We start from the raw sequence: 18,092 nt of genomic DNA on the forward strand, positions 1-18,092 counted from the left end.
AAGCTAGACTGGGAGGCAGGGAAGTAATTTGAATAACTTCAAATTTCTATCATTTTCGCTTATGTGTTTTAGAAGCCACCAAAGGGCCAGAAACCAAAAGCAAAATAATTGTGATTTTCCCCAATTCTGTGGTTTAAAATAACCTAGGTAAGAATTTTATACCTTTCATGGCAACAGTTGGAGTGTCGAGGTTTTCTATCATTACTCTCATGTCCCAGACAAGAGTAAAAAGAAATCATTAGATTAAATCTTTGGCTTAATCCGCATAAAAAGGAGTTTAAAATTCTCTCTCTCTTTTAGTACATTCCAAAAGAGATTAAGCAGCATGAAAAATAAAAATGTGATTGGAAGATCCAGCAGAAGGATTGCTCTTTCCAGGAGCAACCACTGTGGAATTTTCTGGCTGGAAGAGGCCCCAGCTACCACATGGTCCAATTGTTCTCCACCCAGGAGCGAACATGGGCTTATCAAAGTCACTGGGGCAACATTTCCTAAGCCATCCTTGCCCTCCCCACCTCTCTCCCTGCCCTGGTGCTGAGTATCCTTGCTCCACCCACTGAGAACCTCTTCACTTCTGTTTTAAAGGGAAGAAAGAACACTGAAGCCCAGAGAGGGCAAGTGCTTTAGTCAGCATCATAGCTAGTTAGCAGCAAAAAGACAAGAGAACCTGAACATACAATGGCCAGACCATACAGGAAAACGGTCTGACCGACGACCTCTGCAGCAGCCATGACTGACTTTGATGGTCAGGACGTGGTCAGTGAGGGCCAACTCCCCACCTGTTTGTCCCTGCTTCCAACCCAAGACTAGCCAGAGAAAGCTAACTATGCTCCTCATAATGGGTTGAATACTGTCGACCACCCCCACCCCCAAATTCATGTCCACCAGGAATATGACCTTATTTGGAAACAAGGTATATTAGTCTGCTAGGGCTGCCATAACAAAATATTACAGACTGGGGGGCTTAAACAGCAGGAATTTATTTTCTCACAGTTCTGGAACCTGGAAGTCCAAGGTCAAGATGTCAGCAGGGTTGGTTTCTGGCGAGGATTCTGTTTGGCCTTGTAGATGGCTGCCTTCTCCCTGTGTCCTCACATGTTCTTTCTTCCACGTCCTCCATGTGCACACATTTCTGGTGTCTCTTCCTCTTCTTCTAATGACACCAGTGCTATTAAATTAGGGCCCCACCCTTATGACCTCATTTAACCTTAATTATTTCCATAAAGGCACTATCTCCAAATCCTATCACTTTGGGGGTTATGGCTTCAAATACATGGATTTTCAGGGGATACAATTAAGTCCATAACCTAAGGTCTTTGAAGATGTAATTAGTGAAGTTAAAATGAGGTCATACTGGATTAGGGTGGTCCCTAAATCCAATGACTGGTGTCCTTATAAGGAGAGGAGAGGACACACAGAGAAGAAGGCCATGGGATGATAAATATAGAAATTGAAGTGATGTGTCTACAAGTCAAGGACTGCAGGCAGCCACCAAAGCTAGGAGACAAGCAACAGATACTCCTCCGAGCCTCTAGGAGGAACCAACCCTGCCAATACCTTCATCTCAAACTTCTAGCCTCCACAACTATGAGAAAAAAAAATTCTGTTGCTTTAAGTGACCCAATTTGTAGTAATTTGTTACAGCAGCTCTAGGAAATGAATTCATTCCCCAAACCGAGGACATAAAATGTCCCGCTGCTAGCTAGCCAGTCTCCAGCCTCCCCAGCCCAACAACCTCCCATCAGGTCACACCTGGAGCCTCCTGTTTTTTGTTTTGTTTTGTTTTTAACCATAAAGCTTCCCCACTCACCTCCCTGCCTTTGAGTGTCTGCCAAACACAAATGATTGTGGCTGGCTCTTGTTGTAGTAAACTCTGAATAAATATGGGGGATTAGTTCTCACTTGGGTGGTCTTTGTTTACTTCCACAATTAGCAACAACCTTTAGTTGTGTCTATATGTCTTCCTCTAGCACTAGGTTGAGCACTCTGCAGAGTGCTGTGGGGACAATGTACCCATCCCAGCCTTGCCCCACCTCTATGAGAAGGCATCCAGCTAGAAGATAAAGAAGGCACATAATATATCTGGAGTGAATTAATAACCAAGATTCCTGTCTACTTCACAACAGTCACACTCTAAGTCAATGGGTACCACACAGTGCTACTGAGTCACCAAAAGCAGAGTGACTATTAAGATAAACCATTTCTATTTGGAAAAACAGGCACAACTTTTCTTGGCATGACATGCTTTATGTATCACACATAAATAGCAAATACATACACAGGGCTTACTCTGTGCCATGCACTCTAAGTACCTTACACATAGTATTTCATTTAATCCTCACAAGTCTGTGAAATATTATCATTAGCTCCATTTTAAAGATGAGGGAACTAGGGCACAGAAAGGTTAAGTAATTTGCCCCAAGTCACACAGCAAGTAAATGGCAGACCCAAGACTCATATCTGGGGAATTCAGCTCTACATTGCACTTGAGTATATATCAAGAGCCAGAAAATGTTTCTTCTCTTTGACAGAACAATTCATCATTGGTGTGTGTTCTAAGGGTCCCATTAAAAATATGGGGGTGGTGGTGGTGGAAACCGTATGTCTGAAGATACTCATTACCTCTAATGGTAAAACACTGGCAGTTGCTAATTGTCCAGTAATAGGGAAGTGGCTAAAGAGTTGTGATGCATTCATCTAGTCCCCCCACACACATTTACTGGCACCTACCCCATGCGGGCACCGGTCTACACACCTGGAAGCATCAGTGAACAAGACTGGCAAAGCCCCTGCCCTCCTGGCACATTTTAGATAGGGTATTATGGAAAATGGCAATCAAAGACATTGGATGTGGGAAAAGTGTTTATCCTAAATGAAAAAGTGTTTATCCTAAATGAAAAAAAGCAACACATAAAATCCCTTGTGGTTTGTTTGCAGCTATAAATAAGCCAACGAGAAGAACTGGGAAGAAACACACCAAAACCATTACAACGGCGGTAGCAGGCGGAGGAATCCTAAATGACTCCCCCTTCCACGTGCTTTATAATGAGCTTATATTGCTTTTACAGTAAAAATGTTGAAGTCCATTTACTATGATTTATCACTAAAGACTGAAGCTTACAAACCTGGTGCCTGAGAGAATCTAGCACAAGAATATAAATGGCATGATGCCATTTATGAGGTCCAAGCACAGTCAACACTGAGCTTGGTGACAGATATCAGAACCTCTGGGGGGTGGGGAAGGGGCTGATTACAAAAGGGCACAGGGGACTTTCTGGGGTGATGAAAATGTCCTAGATCTGGACTGGCTGGTAGTTACATCATTGTATACATTTGTCAAAACTCAAACTGTACACTTAAAAATCTGTATTTTATTGAATTTAAGGTATGCGTTAATAAATACAGACCTATTTAACTCCCCACAAGGAAAAGGGGAGCACATTAATTACCACTGACAAACTTTAGAGCTCTCCTCTGGGTTCCTCACTGTCACAGTTTTCATGGCTTGGATAGAAAAGTAACAAGCACCTGGATTCACACGCATGAAAATGGCATGTTGGCCATTGCCACGCCTGCCCTGGAGGAGACTCTGAGACTGGGCTGATTTGGTCCTCGCTGCTGCTAGAGATGCAAGCCCATCTCTGGAGATTGGGGCTCAACTGGAGAAGCAGTGAGGGCTCTGCCTGTCATGACCCATTCTCAGGTAAGTTCATTACAGTGGCCACACTGCACGCTGTCACCTGAGCCATCTCAGCATCACCGATGTCAGGTACAGAACCCACCTTACTTGCCCTGCGCGTCCTCAGCTGGCAAAGGTGAGTACGAGACTTAATTTGGGCCACATGATAATTCAACTTGTCTGATCAACCTGCAAAAATGATTACTCCATTATCTGGCTAGGCCACGTGGTTACAGTCTGTGAAAAGTCCCACGGATGAGCCTCTCACAGCTCTGGAGGCTGAAAGTCTGAAATCAAGGTGTGGGAAGGGTTGGTTCTTTCTGGACACTCAGGGAGAATCTGTTCCCTGACTCTCTCCTAGCTTCTGGTGACAGTTAACAATCCTTGGCATTCCTTGACTTACACACATATCACTGCAATCTTGGCTTCCATTGTCACATGGCCTTCTCCTCTGTGTCTTTGTCTTCACATGGCCTTTTTTTTTTTTTAAGATTTTATTGGGGAAGGGGAACAGGACTTTATTGGGGAACAATGTGTACTTCCAGGCCTTTTTTCCAAGTCAAGTTGTTGTCCTTTCAGTCTTAGTTATGGAGGGCGCAGCTCAGCTCCAGGTCTAGTTGCCATTTTCTAGTTGCAGGGGTTACAGCCCACCATTCCTTGCTGGAGTCGAACCGGCAACCTTGTGGTTGAGAGGACGCATTCCAACCAACTGAGCCATCTGGGAGCTCAGCGGCAGCTCAGCTCAAGGTGCCGTGTTCAATCTTAGTTGCAGGGGGCGGAGCCCACCATCCCTTGCGGGACTTGAGGAGTTGAACCAGCAATCTTGTGGTTAAGAGCCCACTGGCCCATGTGGGAATCGAACCGGCAGCCTTCGGAGTTAGGAGCATGGAGCTCTAACTGCCTGAGCCACAGGGCCGGCCCCATCACATGGCCTTCTTATAAGGACACCAGTCATTGGATTTAGGCCTTACTCCAGTATGACCTCATCTTGACTAATGACACCTGTAAAGACCCTATTTCCAAATAAGGTCACATTCATAGATACCAGGGGTCAGGATTTCAACGCATCTTTTTGGGGATACAACTCAACCCACACAGCACTCCGATTTGTTGACTTGACTAACCCTTGCTCCACAGAACACAGGCACTGAACACGACTCCTCATTAGCAAGCTCTTAAGACAACATAGCAATAGCCGCTATTCAGTCTTTTATGTGCTCATCTGCCCAGGACAGTCCTGGTTCACGTCTGCTGTCCAATACGATTAACAGTGTCCCCTTCACTCTCAGCCATGTGTTAGTATGGATGATAAGTTTCATGGCATGCTACTCATTAGGAGTTCGATGACCTGGAGTAAAATGAATACTAATTAGCCCAAAGAGTTCAAATCAACCCATGCCGACATGCCAGGAGAGACCTGCATCGTTTCCTCTATGGATACTCAGCACTTGGAAGACCTAAGCAGCCTCAAGCTCAGCAAGGTAAGAGAATGCTTGGGGAAAGGTAGGTGCTACCGCATGGGGGATGGACTCAGGGATGTCTCCTACCCAAGGACATGCAAGGCAAGGGAGGCAGAGGATTTGCCAAGAGTGAGCGGTCCAGGCTGCCCACTACCCAGCAAGGGACCTGGAGGAAGTTTGGAATGGCCCCTCTCTTTACCTCTGACACACTCTAGGCCTGAGGTCATGGCCAGGCTGTATACTGGCTGTGATGGCGAATTTTATGTGCCAACTAGTCTAGGCTGTGGTACCCAATCATTTAACTGAACACAAATCCAGGTGTTGCTGTGAAGGTATTTTGTAGATGTGCATGAACATCTACCGTCAGTTGACCTGAAGTCAAGGAGGTTACCCTTAATAATGGGGGCAGGGGGGGGGGCCTCATCCAGTCAGTTGAAGGTCTTAATGGCAAAAACTGAGGTTTCCTGAAAAAGAAGAAATTCTTCCTCAAGACTGCAGCCTCAGCTCCTGCCTGAGAGTTTCTAGCCTGCCAGTCCACCCTACAGATTTCAGACTTCCCGGCCTCCAAATCACACGAACTAATTCCTTGAAATAAATCTCTTTATATATATATATATATATATATATATATATATATATATATATATATATATATGTATGTATGTATGTATGTATGTGTGTATACATGTATATATAAGTGTATATATACATGTGTGTGTATACATGTATATATACACACATACATAATGTGTGTGTGTGCATGCGCACACACCTCCTGTTGGTTCTGTTTCTCTGGAGAACGTGATACAACAGATTTTGGCAAATTGGGGTTGGGATGTGAAGAATGAAGACACATTCCTGTCACCAAATGAGGCAGAACCAGGAGGCCAGGCTGGAGGGGGACCTGACAGGCTGCTATCAGCCCTGGATTACCCACCGCTGTGGGTTGGGTCACCCCTCAGCACTCCTAGGTCCTACCCTGTCTCCCCCCCACACCCCCAGGGTTCCCTGTTTGTTTGACTGCCCTCTTTGACTCAATCCTGCCTTTCTTCCCACACCTAATGTCCTGCTGGTCCCCTGGATAGTCTCAAGGCAAGAGGTCCCAGGTCAGGATTTAGCACAAATAGGGGCTGAATTCATCAGTAACATTTGGGAAGACCTGCTTTCCTGGAATGAACAAAACAGCTTCTCCTTCCACAAAGCTGCTTACACATGACAGACAGTTCCTCCTGAGCGCTGGCTGAGTAAATAAGTGGCCCTCGTAAACCACTTCCAAATGGACCTTCTAGCCACTCTAGTTCAGCTAATAGGGTTAAGCAAGATTACAGGTAGAAAGAAATAAAACTGGCAGGCTTAATGTATTTCCAGGCATCTCGCACATAGTAGGTGCTTAACTAAACAGTTGTTGAATGACTGGCAGTTGTAATTTGGACATACCACCCCTTTTTCCTTAAGATCTCAGAACAAAAAAGCCTGCCTAATTCTGTTTAAGTTCTATGCTTATTCTCATCTTTGGCTTCTGTCAAAAACATTTCCGACAAAGAGTCACTAGGGTCTGGATTTTATTCTTGGCTTTCCTTGGTGAGCTTGTGGAAAATTACTTAGCTCCTTTGTTTCCACAGAGCATTGTGAGGTTTGAGGAGGTTCTTTGCTTGTTATAAACAGGAGATTCATCAAAACATAGAACAAAATGTAAGATGAACCACATGAGTTAATTAAACCTTCACCTTTTCTCCCCTTCGATGTCTTCCCAGGACCATTCTCCCTCTCCAAAAACATCAACAAAATTAAGATTCATGAGGCAGTTGAGAGTTGGACAATGCACACTGGATTGGGAGTCCAGTAAGTTCAATTCTGGCTTCAGTTCTGCCACTAACTGTAGTTCTGACCACCAGCCTCAGTTTCCTCCTCAGTAAGTGGAGAGCATGAGGTAATCAATGGTTTACCTGACCACAATGGTTTCTCAGCTCAGTTTCATTCTTTCCTTTCCCATCAGCCTCTCTCTTCCTCGGCTTACCTGCCCAATTCTCTGAATTCTTTACCAGGTACACTATACTTTGTGTTTCGTTTAAAATGGTGACACTACAAAAGTCACTGACCTTTCTCACTTCTTGCCCTGCCATGCCCCACCACGCATGCATACACACATACACTGAGCGCTTTCATTTCCCAGAAAAAATGGTGGGGGTTTCCCTACGTCTCCCCAAAGTTGAAGGCTTAGAACTTAAATTCCACACAGTCTTCAACTGCATTTCCCACCAATTAAAAGCCTATTCTGCCATGTAGCAACCCTCAGTTTTTCCTCCTTGTCTCTGAGACTGTTTCTGATTAGTTCATTCATTTACTCTTTTCTTTAGATTCCACATATAAGTGAGATCATATGGTACTTGTCTTTCTCTGTCTGACTTATTTCACTTAACATAATGTTCTCTAGGTCCATCCATATTGTTACAAATGGTAAGATTTCCTTTTTCATGGCTGCGTAATACTCCATTGTATAAATGTACCACAGTTTCTTAATCCAGGGATGGGAAGGGGAGGTGGGTATAAGTGAGAAGGTGAGGGGGTTAGAAAGCACAGTCGGTAACCACAAGATTGTCACGGGGATACAAAAGTCAATTTGGGGAATGTAATCAATAATGTTGTAAAGATTTTGTAGGGTATCCGATGGGAACTTGTCTTATTAGGGAGACCACTTCACGGACAGTGTAGATGCCTGACCACTGCACTGTACACCTGGAGCTGAAGCTGAACAATAATGAATGTCAACTACAATTTTATCTGTGTGTGTGTGTGTGTGTGTGTGTGTATATATATATATATATATATATATATATATGGTTACAAGAAGCAGAGTACAGCATTAGGAATAGAGACAGTGGAAATGTAATGACTATGTGTGATGTCAGAGGGGTAGTAGATGGGGAAGGGGGTTGTCACTGTGTGAGGGATATAAATGATGAATGTCTAACTATTACATTGTTTTGTGCACCTGAAACTAATAAAAAAATGTTGAAAAAAAAAAAAAAAAAAGCCTATTCTGGGCCACAGGATGAAAGAAGGCCTCAAACTTCCAAGGTTGACTGCCCACCATGGAAAGAAGCCATCCAGGACTCTGGGCCAGAATGTGAACTATAACTGGCCTATTCCCAGGGACAGCCTGGCAGAGGAATGTGTCAGCACCAGGTCTGACCTCTGGCTCCCAAGCCGTCTGCTTTGGAGAATGATCAGGAAGTGGAACAAATTGTAAGAAGATCAATGGAAAAGGATGATGCTGTCCCCTCCTCAGGAGAATTCTGAGGAATTCTCCACAGAGGTGCATTATCCTGGAAAAAGCCACTGACCTCGTCCCAACGACAGGTAAATCATCACCTTTCCATAGTGAGTCCAATACCATCCTGCCACACGCGGATGGCACACTTGGAGGAAAGGTCACTGTACAAGATGATGAATAAACATCACATCAAGGGCCTAAATGTGACAAAAAGCCCAGCGTGCATGGCAACTGTGTCACAAGCAGAGATGTTCTCTAATACTTCCTGGGTCTAGAGCTGTTCTGAAGTGTGGTCCGTGAGCAATTTGTTACGCGTCGTGACAGAAGAAAGTGACTGAGCATTTAAGCGCTTGATACAATTTGACATTGTGACAACCAAGTACAGGATCGTTTTTCTAGGGATTCATTTTTCTAGTACATGACAAAAGCATTGGTCAAATAAAGAAGCAAGTCTCACCACAGAAAGTGTGAGAAGCAGTCACGTGAGGGAAGTGGTTTTCAACTCGGGGCAATTGTGTCCCCCCTGCCCAGGAGACCTCTGGAGACATTTTTGGTTGTCACAACTAGGGGTAGAGGTGCTACTGGCATATAGTGGGCAGAGGCGAGGGATGTAGCCAAACTGCCACCGAGGCACAGGACAGCTGCTACAACCAAGAATTACACAGCCCCAAGCGCCAGTGGTGTCCAGGTTGAGAAACACTGGTCTAGGGAATAAAATGAGTTAAAATGGTGGCTGCTGTCTTCGTCCACTGAACACTGATGCCTGCCTCACTCTGCCTCCTTGTAATTAAGACCTGCCCACTCTGCCTCTCACACACCGTGTCTCCACCACCCCACAGGCTGTTTAACACAGGTCCCCTCACTCACAGAACTCTCTCTACCCAAACTGGTAGCTAGGAACATGCCAGAAAATTCTAATTCTCACCCTTTCCCCCACATCTCAAATTCACATCTCTTGCTTATCTTACCGGTGAACAGGGTCCAATGACAACACTTCCTGTTCATTCTGTCTTAGTTTAATATCTTTATTCTGCCAGCTGCCATTCTCCAATGTGTGTGTTTTCATACAACTGGCAGGTCTGTCCCTGGAATGGAAACTGCTCCCAGACCAGATTTTGACTTTCACTCTTTCCGACAAGCCCTGAGTGTGTCCCTTCTACCAGGAGGATTTGTGCTGGGGGCTGTGAGGGAATAAGGATAAATTGGGCAATGTTTGCAATCGACTGGGGAAAGGAGAAACAGATAGGTAGCTGATGGTGACTGTAACAATTCAAATACCACAGGGAGAGTTTAAACAGAGCTTTAGCGAAATACAATGGAGGGAACGATGAACTGTAATTGGAAAAGATGACTCAGGGAAGAGCAGGAGATGAGACGGCTGGGCTCTGAAGGATTTCCTGGATACTCCCCAGCAAGAAAGAGAGAGGCTTGCAAGGCAAAGTAACCAACTGGATGCTGAGGCAGGAAGGTGGAAGGAAGCCCAGGAGACTGGGAATTCTGTGCAGTCAGGAGCCAGGGCACAGGGGAAACGCCAATGGGAGGACATACTGGAATCTTGGGTTGAACCAGATGGGAGGACCTAGTGCCACTGTGGGAATTAGCTGTGTCCCAATGACACCGGGGAGCACTGGAAGATTTATGAGCACAGGCATGACAGGATTCGAATATTTTAAACCAAACAATGGGCAAACTTATTTCTGTAAAGAGCCAGATAGTAGGTATTTTAGGCTTTGCAGGCCATATGGTCTCGGTTGCAACTACTTAACTCTGCTGCTACAGCGTGAAAGCAGCCATATATAACACATAAACAATCGGGCATGGCTGTGTTCCAATAAAACTTCACTTATGTTCACAGAAATTTCAACTTCACATAATTTTCACGTGTCACAAACTATTATTCTTTTTAAGTTCTTCCCAACTATTTAAAAATGTAGAAACTAATTTTTAGCTTGCGGGCCATCTACACACAGGTGGTAAGCTGGATATGGCCCAAGGGTGGTAGTTTGCTGATGCCTGTTTTAGAAACGTCATTCAGGGCGACGGGGAGGTGGGGGAGGGGCAGGGACCTCAGGCAGAAGCAGCTGGAGTAACATGGGGATGGAGAAGAAGGGGCTGATACACAAGAGGGCACAGTGACGACATGGAGATGGCATGGGTCAGGAAGACTCGTGAGCTGTGGTCTCACACTTTGCGCCTAAGAGGACAGAATGCCTAGGCCATTGGAGACCAGCCTGTCTCGGAGAGAGCCAGACTGTACCAGAGCTGGCTACGTGGAGGCTGGGGCAGTCCATAGACTTCACGTCTGTTGCTCTTGCCTGTCCCGCATCCTACAACCCTGGTCCTGCTGGGAGGAAAGCCCCTTTCCCTGTTCTTGTCCACATGACTTGAGTGGGGCTGGTTCTTCCCCAAGGCTATAGGGTTGGTTGGCTCAGAGATAAGTGAATGGTCCAAAGAGAGTCAAACCCGGGAATTTGGGAGAAGGTGGAACTTTCTTTCTGCTAAACCTGAAAGTGGTAAAACACAGGTTATGACTTTCCAAGGCCTCTGCGTAGAGAGAGACTGGCTGGGAAGGAAGCCAGCATGGAAGAGAGCTGAGCCAATCCTGATGCCACCCACTGACCCCTGGATCCAGCCATACCTACAGCTAGCCTGGACCTCCCAGGAGCTCATCATTTTCCATCGTTTGCTCATGCCGGTTGGGCTGGGTTTTTGTCACTTGCCACCAAAGTCCTAACACATCTAGCTGTGTTAGAACGAAGCCCTGGAGGGCAGAGGCTTTGCTCTTGGAATCATGTGTGACAAAGTGCCCATCTTAGCGGATCATTTGACAAACGGCCTTGCCTAAAAGCATTTGCATCTACCTTATTTATCTCTAGACAATGCCCCTTATACATGGTAGGTGCTTTAGAATTGCTGGTGCAAGAATGAAGGCACATAATCCCAGGGGACCAAACAGTCTGAGCTGAAGGAAACTCTGGAAAGAAACAACAGGCAGTACAGATTCCTTTTCCTCCTCCGCTGCCTAGGTGCTCAGAGAACCCATGAGCTTCAGGGACCTGGTTCTGCCTCAAACAAACAAGCGAGACAGCTCCAGCGGACTCATGGGACGCCAGCTATAAATGTGTTCAGGCAAGAGCCTAAATGAAAGAAGGGAATTACCTGGTCCCAGAGATGGCTAGGAAAGGGGCAGGCCTCTCGCTGGGCATGGAAAATGTTGGCTATTAGCAGCAGCTCACCGGGCAGAGAGGAAAAAATGGGCAGTGGAGCTCTGCTAAGCATCTCAACCCTCATTTCCCTGCTGGGGGTAGGGATGTGGGCGGGCAGCCTGGATCCCAGGCCTGTGACCCTACAGAGGCTCCAGAATATTCAACTCAAATGTGAGTTTCCATGAAATGTGTGCACAGAGAGGCTGATTAACGGGAGGGGGGATGCAGGGCAGAATGGAAAGAGCACTGTACAAGGAGTCCACACACTGGGGTCTGAGTCCCCGCCCTGACGCTCACTGAATGTGTGATCTTCGGCGAGTCACTTCCACTGTCTGGAACCCAGTTTCCTCATCTAGAAATGAGGGGGTCAGACCAGAGAGGGGAGCCTTGATCTAAGGGGAGAACTCAGAGTTTGTCTAAGCAGTGTTCAACCTCACATGCATTGAGTGAACATGAAACGGACAGACCTCCCACTTCTGCGAGCATCAGGAGCGTGCACACTCTCGTTTGGGGATGCATTTTATATTTTATATTTATTAATCCAATTCCTAAATTCACATTGCGTTTGGGCATTCTGTTTTCTCAGTATACAATACAGTACATACCTCCAGGTGTCCTCTACCTCCACCCAGAGGCCACATGGGCAAGACGGACCTTAAATTCCTGCTCCACCTTGGCTGGTGGTGTGGCCTTGGGCAAGGCTCTCAATTTGCTACCTTAGTTCCTACCTGTTAGAATCCTCCGGAGGATGGAGTCAGAGGGTCTGTGTAAAGGTGTGGAAGAGGGCCCAGCATGCAGCAAGGGCTCGGTACCCATTTGCTATTCCGTACAAACAGTGACACCAAAACTACCACACGCTCTCATGGGTGTCCATGCCATTTCACCTTAAAAGGCTGCCCTATAAAACTAACCTCTGCTCTTATAAGTCAGGAGAGTGGTTCCCCTATCCTGGGGGAGAGTGGAGGGAGCAAGGTAGGGAGTGAGGTAGGGATGCCTGGAAGGGGGGACGGGGGGGGGGGGTACTGGCCGCTGGGGCCGGTGATACAGTTGACCCTTGAACAACGTGCATTTGAAGCGCAGGTCCACTTATATGTGGATTTTTTTCAATAAATACTATAAATGTATTTTCTCTTCCTTATGATTTTCTTAACATTTTCTTTTCTCTAGCTTACTTTACTATAAGAGTACAGTATAACACGTATAACATGCAAAATATGCGTTGATCGACTGTTTATGTTATCGGCAAGGCTTCCGGTCAGCAGTAAGCTATTAGTAGTTAAGTTTGGGGGGAGTCAAAAGTTACACATTGATGTTCGACTGCACGGGGGTCCGCAGCCCTAACCCCCACATTGTTCAAGGATCAAGTGTATGTTGTTTCTTGACCGAGGTGCTGCTGACATGGGTTTGTGCAGTTTGTGAAAATGTGTTAAGTGCACTTTCTTGCATGTATATTATCCTTTAATAAAAAATTCTAGAACCGAAGGTACTTTTAGACAAAAATGACAACATCAGCGGCAGCTGAACAGCCGCCGATAATAATGCTCAATGCATTTGCATTTTCCATGCCTTGCTCCTGGGCAACTCCACCATCTCTGTGCCTTACAGCCTAAAACAGCCTCCAGCTGGATTCAGCTCTGCAAAAACCAGGCTCGCTGGGAGACAGCACCCGCAACCTTCCTTCCCGCCCCACGCCACTCCCCATTGCCAGGTCCATTGCTCCATCCAGTGGCTCAACAACGCCTTCTCTTATGACCTGGAGTGGCTGATGTCGGCTTGCTGGACTCTTTGTGCCTTAGTGACACAGAGCAACTCGAATGACTGAGATGGGAAAACCCCGAGGAAACTACTTCACTCAGCACTGGCCAAGGGGTTGTTTCCCATAAGCCCTTCTGACCTAGCCACACCTCTGTCTACAGAAACCCCAGCCAAAGCCCCATTCACACACTTGGCTCATCCCCTTCACCCCAAGACTCAGGCAGAGGTCCTCAGGCCGACTTTCCTTTCCTGCCGTTTCTTTTCTTAGAAAACTGCAGCCCCTAGGATGTTCTATGTAGTCCTGGCTTGTAACTCACACACACTGGAATCAAAGTTCCCAACTCTCACACAGTGAAGAAAATGCATAAACACATCGGCTCTAACTAAATTTCCCCACAGGGAAACTTCCCGTAGGGAGAACAGGTATAGATTAACCTACTTCAGAGCAACAGAAGGGGTAAAACAAATAGTGATGAACACCCATAGAGAAATCAAAGAACCAGCATTTATAAGTTGTTATCTTACTTAACCCTAATTACCACCTGAAGGGAGGTCTCCTTATCCCCATTTGGCAGATGAGAAAACTGAGGCTCAGAAAGGCTAAGTGACTTGCCTGAGGCCATCTAGCTTATAGGCAGGAGAGCCAGCACTGATCCCAAACCAGCTGGGCCGGGCTCCAATGCATGTGTTGTTTTCCACCTTGGCTCACTCCTTACAGCCATCATCTTAAAACATTTAGCCCACCTAGAAGGCTTCCAAGGTGACATAAACACACACACTGGCAGAGATTGGAGAGCTTTCACTGCAGTTTCCAACACACAGGCACTAATTGCTTGCTATTCTGGGATAATCAAGTAAATAGTGAAGTAAGCCACTTCCTTCAACAAATAAACCCAGAAGACTCAATTTAACCACAACAAATACAATAATAGATTCAAATCCCAGGTCAATTTAGTCACCCCCTTTTTCTCTTGCATACTTAGTCATTCTCCCTTGTGAATGTGAAACTGAACATACACATGGCGTGTGCACAGTATGCACACACACACACACACACACACACACACCACACACACTCACACAAATTCATTCTCTGTCTCTCTCCCTTCCCTCTGCAGCAGCAACAGGCACACATATACCACATAAACATCCCGTGATAATTCAACACTGCTTCACTGAAAATAATTTCAGTGAATCCACAGTAGGAACAAGCCTGACCCTTCTCCCCTCCCCCCACCAAATATATATAACTCCTGCTGCCTTTGCTGTATCCAATCACCCTGCAAACTAGTTCTAACGCTGTAATCAGTCCTTGATGCTGGACAGCACTGGGGGGAAGCCTGTGCTAAATAACTCCTGGCTCATCATTATCTTGACCACTCAGGGGCTGATGGGAAAACCTCCACTTGAGTTCCTATTTACCTCTTTGTTGCAAACACAAACAGTTCCTAAGCCCTGCTCTTAAATCCTGTCATTTCCGTGGAGGTGATACAACTCCCGGCTGAAGGGCTAACTCAGCTACCTGGTCTGCTTGGCTGGGCACACACCACTCCTGGGATATTGCAGAAATTATGCACTAGCTGAATTTAGGGCACAGAGAAGTTAGGTAACTTGCCCACAGTCACACAGGAAGTGGTAAAGTTGGGGTTTGTACCCAGGCAGTCAGCACTTCATCTTTACACGGTGTCCCTCTCTGCTTAAAGAGATGGACATGCACAGGACCCACCGCACCAAGGACAGTGTTGGTCTTTTTTTGTTTCTTTTTAATTTATGTTTAAATTCACATGACTTGCTCTTTTCTAACACAGTCACTGAACTAAAGGTCTGACAAGCCCAGAGTGAAGTTTGTTCAAACATCTCCTTTTAAAAATGCAATTATTTCCTGGAGTGAAAAAGCTGTCATCCCACTCCATATTAGTATAAATTACCCTATCAGCTTTCCCTCTAAACGCTGGGCGTCAGGAGCATGATAAAGAATGACTAGTTTAGCTGAAGAGAAGGGAGGTACATAATGTAGGAACAGAGCATATGTGGAGGGGATGGGGGTGCAGTGCCCAAATGGAGAGTTTTAGAAGAGTCTGCAGAGAAGGATGTAGAAGAAAGAACAGATGAGAGAAGACGTCTACTTCAAAATTTGGCTAAAGACTGGATCTGTCTGTATGCAGAAGAGTTGGGGGGCAATTCTCCCTGATTTATGAGGTCCCATTTCCAGGACCTCAAACTCCAACCACTACTCTTTGAGCTTTAGATAGTCTGTTGTTCTGAACTAATTCTGGGTATGTGGGTGCGGAGGGGGGCTAATTGCACATGACTGCATGGGGTGCTTTCCAAAGATCCACGCTGCCTTCCATGGGGGGGAGTTGCTGTGGAAAACAGCTGCCCCCAGAGGACTTCATCGGCCAGACCACAAGTGCCTTGTGTCGCTTCTGTCCCAAAGTGCTTCAGAAGCAGATGTGTCTTCTCAACTCTCCTCACCTTCCACAGGGGCCCGGAGGCCACCTTTTGAAGACGACAGAGCTGAGATGGAAGCAGCCTGGGTCCCTGTGTCACTGCTTGGAAGGCTCCCTGCCAAATACACTGGACTGTTGTGGGATTGAGAAATAACCTTCCCCTGGGGGCAGCTACTACGATTTGGGGTTTCTCTTTTACTGTTGTGATTGCTGTCCTAACTACCCTCCAAAGGAGTAACACTTTTCTGATCTTTCAAGCACATGACTCTCTAACTGTCTTGAAGCATCCACCTCTATTATCACTGTGTGTGGACCCTCTCGGTGATGTGGAGGAGCTGATGTTCCTCGTGGCTGTCCCCAAGGATAGCCTCGGGCAAGGGAAACGTTTGGATTCACAATATGTAACACAGTACATTTCAGGACCATCACAATTAGGAAGTGGATGGCCACGCTAAGCTAAGTTGCGATCACACTTAGTACCCCGTCATCTGGCCTGCCTCACAGAGGTAGTTTTAGAAGCCAGAGTAACCAATTTTATGTCAGCGTATGACATACGGTTTACTCACTCCAGCAAACATTCATCTTGTTCAGCTTTGCCCTTGTACCTTGAAACAAGAGTATAAGTTGACAAATGTTATCGGAGGGCCACAATCAGCAAACCATAAAGTGCTTAAATGTTATGGAACCAATATATCCCATTGCTTTTATCGGCCTATTATCAAGAAAATCAGGCAATGGACCAGATAAAGTTTGAATATATTTTTATGGGCATTGGCATTTAGAGGAAAGCGGAATGAATTTTATTAGCACGTGTATTTGACCTTTGTCTGGTCTGCACCCCAGGAAAAGGCTGGAGCATTTGGAGGGGGAGAGGAGTGAGTATATCAGTCCACATGGGCAGGGCTGAGATGAATCCCTGATCCCTATATTTCATTCCTATGGAACCACCTGCCTGGTTGGGCAGAAAAATCCTGGGGTATTGCAGAATTAGTGGCAACTAAAGTAGAGCACAGAGAGGTTAGGTAACTTGCCCAAGGTCACACAGTAAGGGGCACGTTTGGGATTTGAACCCAGGCAGTCTGAGTGTTGAACATAATCTCTTTGGCACTATATGACTATCACTATAAGACACTGCTCAGGGGAATGGTCTTCCAAAGGAACCCCTTTGGAAAGCTACCTATGACTCTGTCTTTTGCACATACACCCACTCTGGCCACTGTCACATTGCACTGCAACTATTTCTCTTTCCACGTCCACATTCAGGTCATACTGGCCCACAGGGTGCCTAGAATTAGAAAAAGGTGGCCCTTCCTTGAGACATTTTGCTCCCATCTATTGGCATACTGTCATAATAAAGAGACAAATCAACAATATTTCTGCTTTGAATGGCACCCTCTAGGGTTGTGCAGTATACAACCTGCACAGCTGTGTACAGTGATCTATTACCAGACCTTGAGCACCGGTTCCTTGAGGACAGTATTTTATTTTTCCTTTTGGTGCCGCCAGCTCCTAGCACAGTGCCAAGCATACAACAGGGGGTGCCATTCTTGTTGACTCGATTTGCAAGTGTTGCTGGGTTACTCAACTCTGAGAGGCAGGTGATTTTTGACTCTTCCTTATGAGACCGAGAGATGAGGCTGTCGTCTTTTCTCTTCATTGTTTCATCGTGTCCTACTGGTGGGGAAGCAGCGACTACTGGTTACTGGGCAATTTGTGTGAGTGCCTTCCTCTCTATGAAGGGGAGACACTTTCAAAACAGTCATTTCCACTTAGGCTTTCACTCCCTCGTCCCAATTTCTCCTCTCACGTGAGGACTGGCAAAGGTACCAATGAGATTCGTTTCCTTCCTTTAGCCAATAACTCTGCAAACACACTTGTTCACGCCAGGCTTCAACAGTATTGACGAAAGCTTTTTCTAATTTGCATTTGCAAAGTACGTGTCTCCTACTAAACACCAATGCCCACAGAAATAATCGAGAACAGGCAAAGATAAAGGGGTTGCTTTTAGGCCTGCCAGAGGAAACGAACTGAGTTAACTTCCCTCATTGCAGCTAATTAAGATGTGGTCTCATCTTCTAGATGAGCATATGCTCAGTTATACACTGTTCAGTACCTCCCCAAGGAGGGAGGGGCCCTCCTCATACACTGGGGTTCAAAGCCACGAGCGAAAGGAGTCACAGTCCAGTCTGGTCCAAAGGAGGTGACTGGCCAGAGCCTCCCAGTCAAGCCCCACTGAGTCTCCTCTCCACTGCTTACGTCTCCTCTGCG

At 46.1% G+C, this 18,092-nt stretch overlaps 1 protein-coding gene across 2 annotated transcripts in view; it reads right to left on the bottom strand.

Moving 5' to 3' along the window:
- Positions 1 to 18,092, bottom strand: part of SLC24A4 (solute carrier family 24 member 4) — a 138,133-nt gene that overhangs the window by 53,861 nt on the left and 66,180 nt on the right. The gene's annotated exons all lie outside the window — the stretch shown is intronic.

This window comes from Rhinolophus sinicus, linkage group LG03 (genome assembly GCF_036562045.2).
Source record: "Rhinolophus sinicus isolate RSC01 linkage group LG03, ASM3656204v1, whole genome shotgun sequence".
NCBI classification, from domain to species: domain Eukaryota; kingdom Metazoa; phylum Chordata; class Mammalia; order Chiroptera; family Rhinolophidae; genus Rhinolophus; species Rhinolophus sinicus.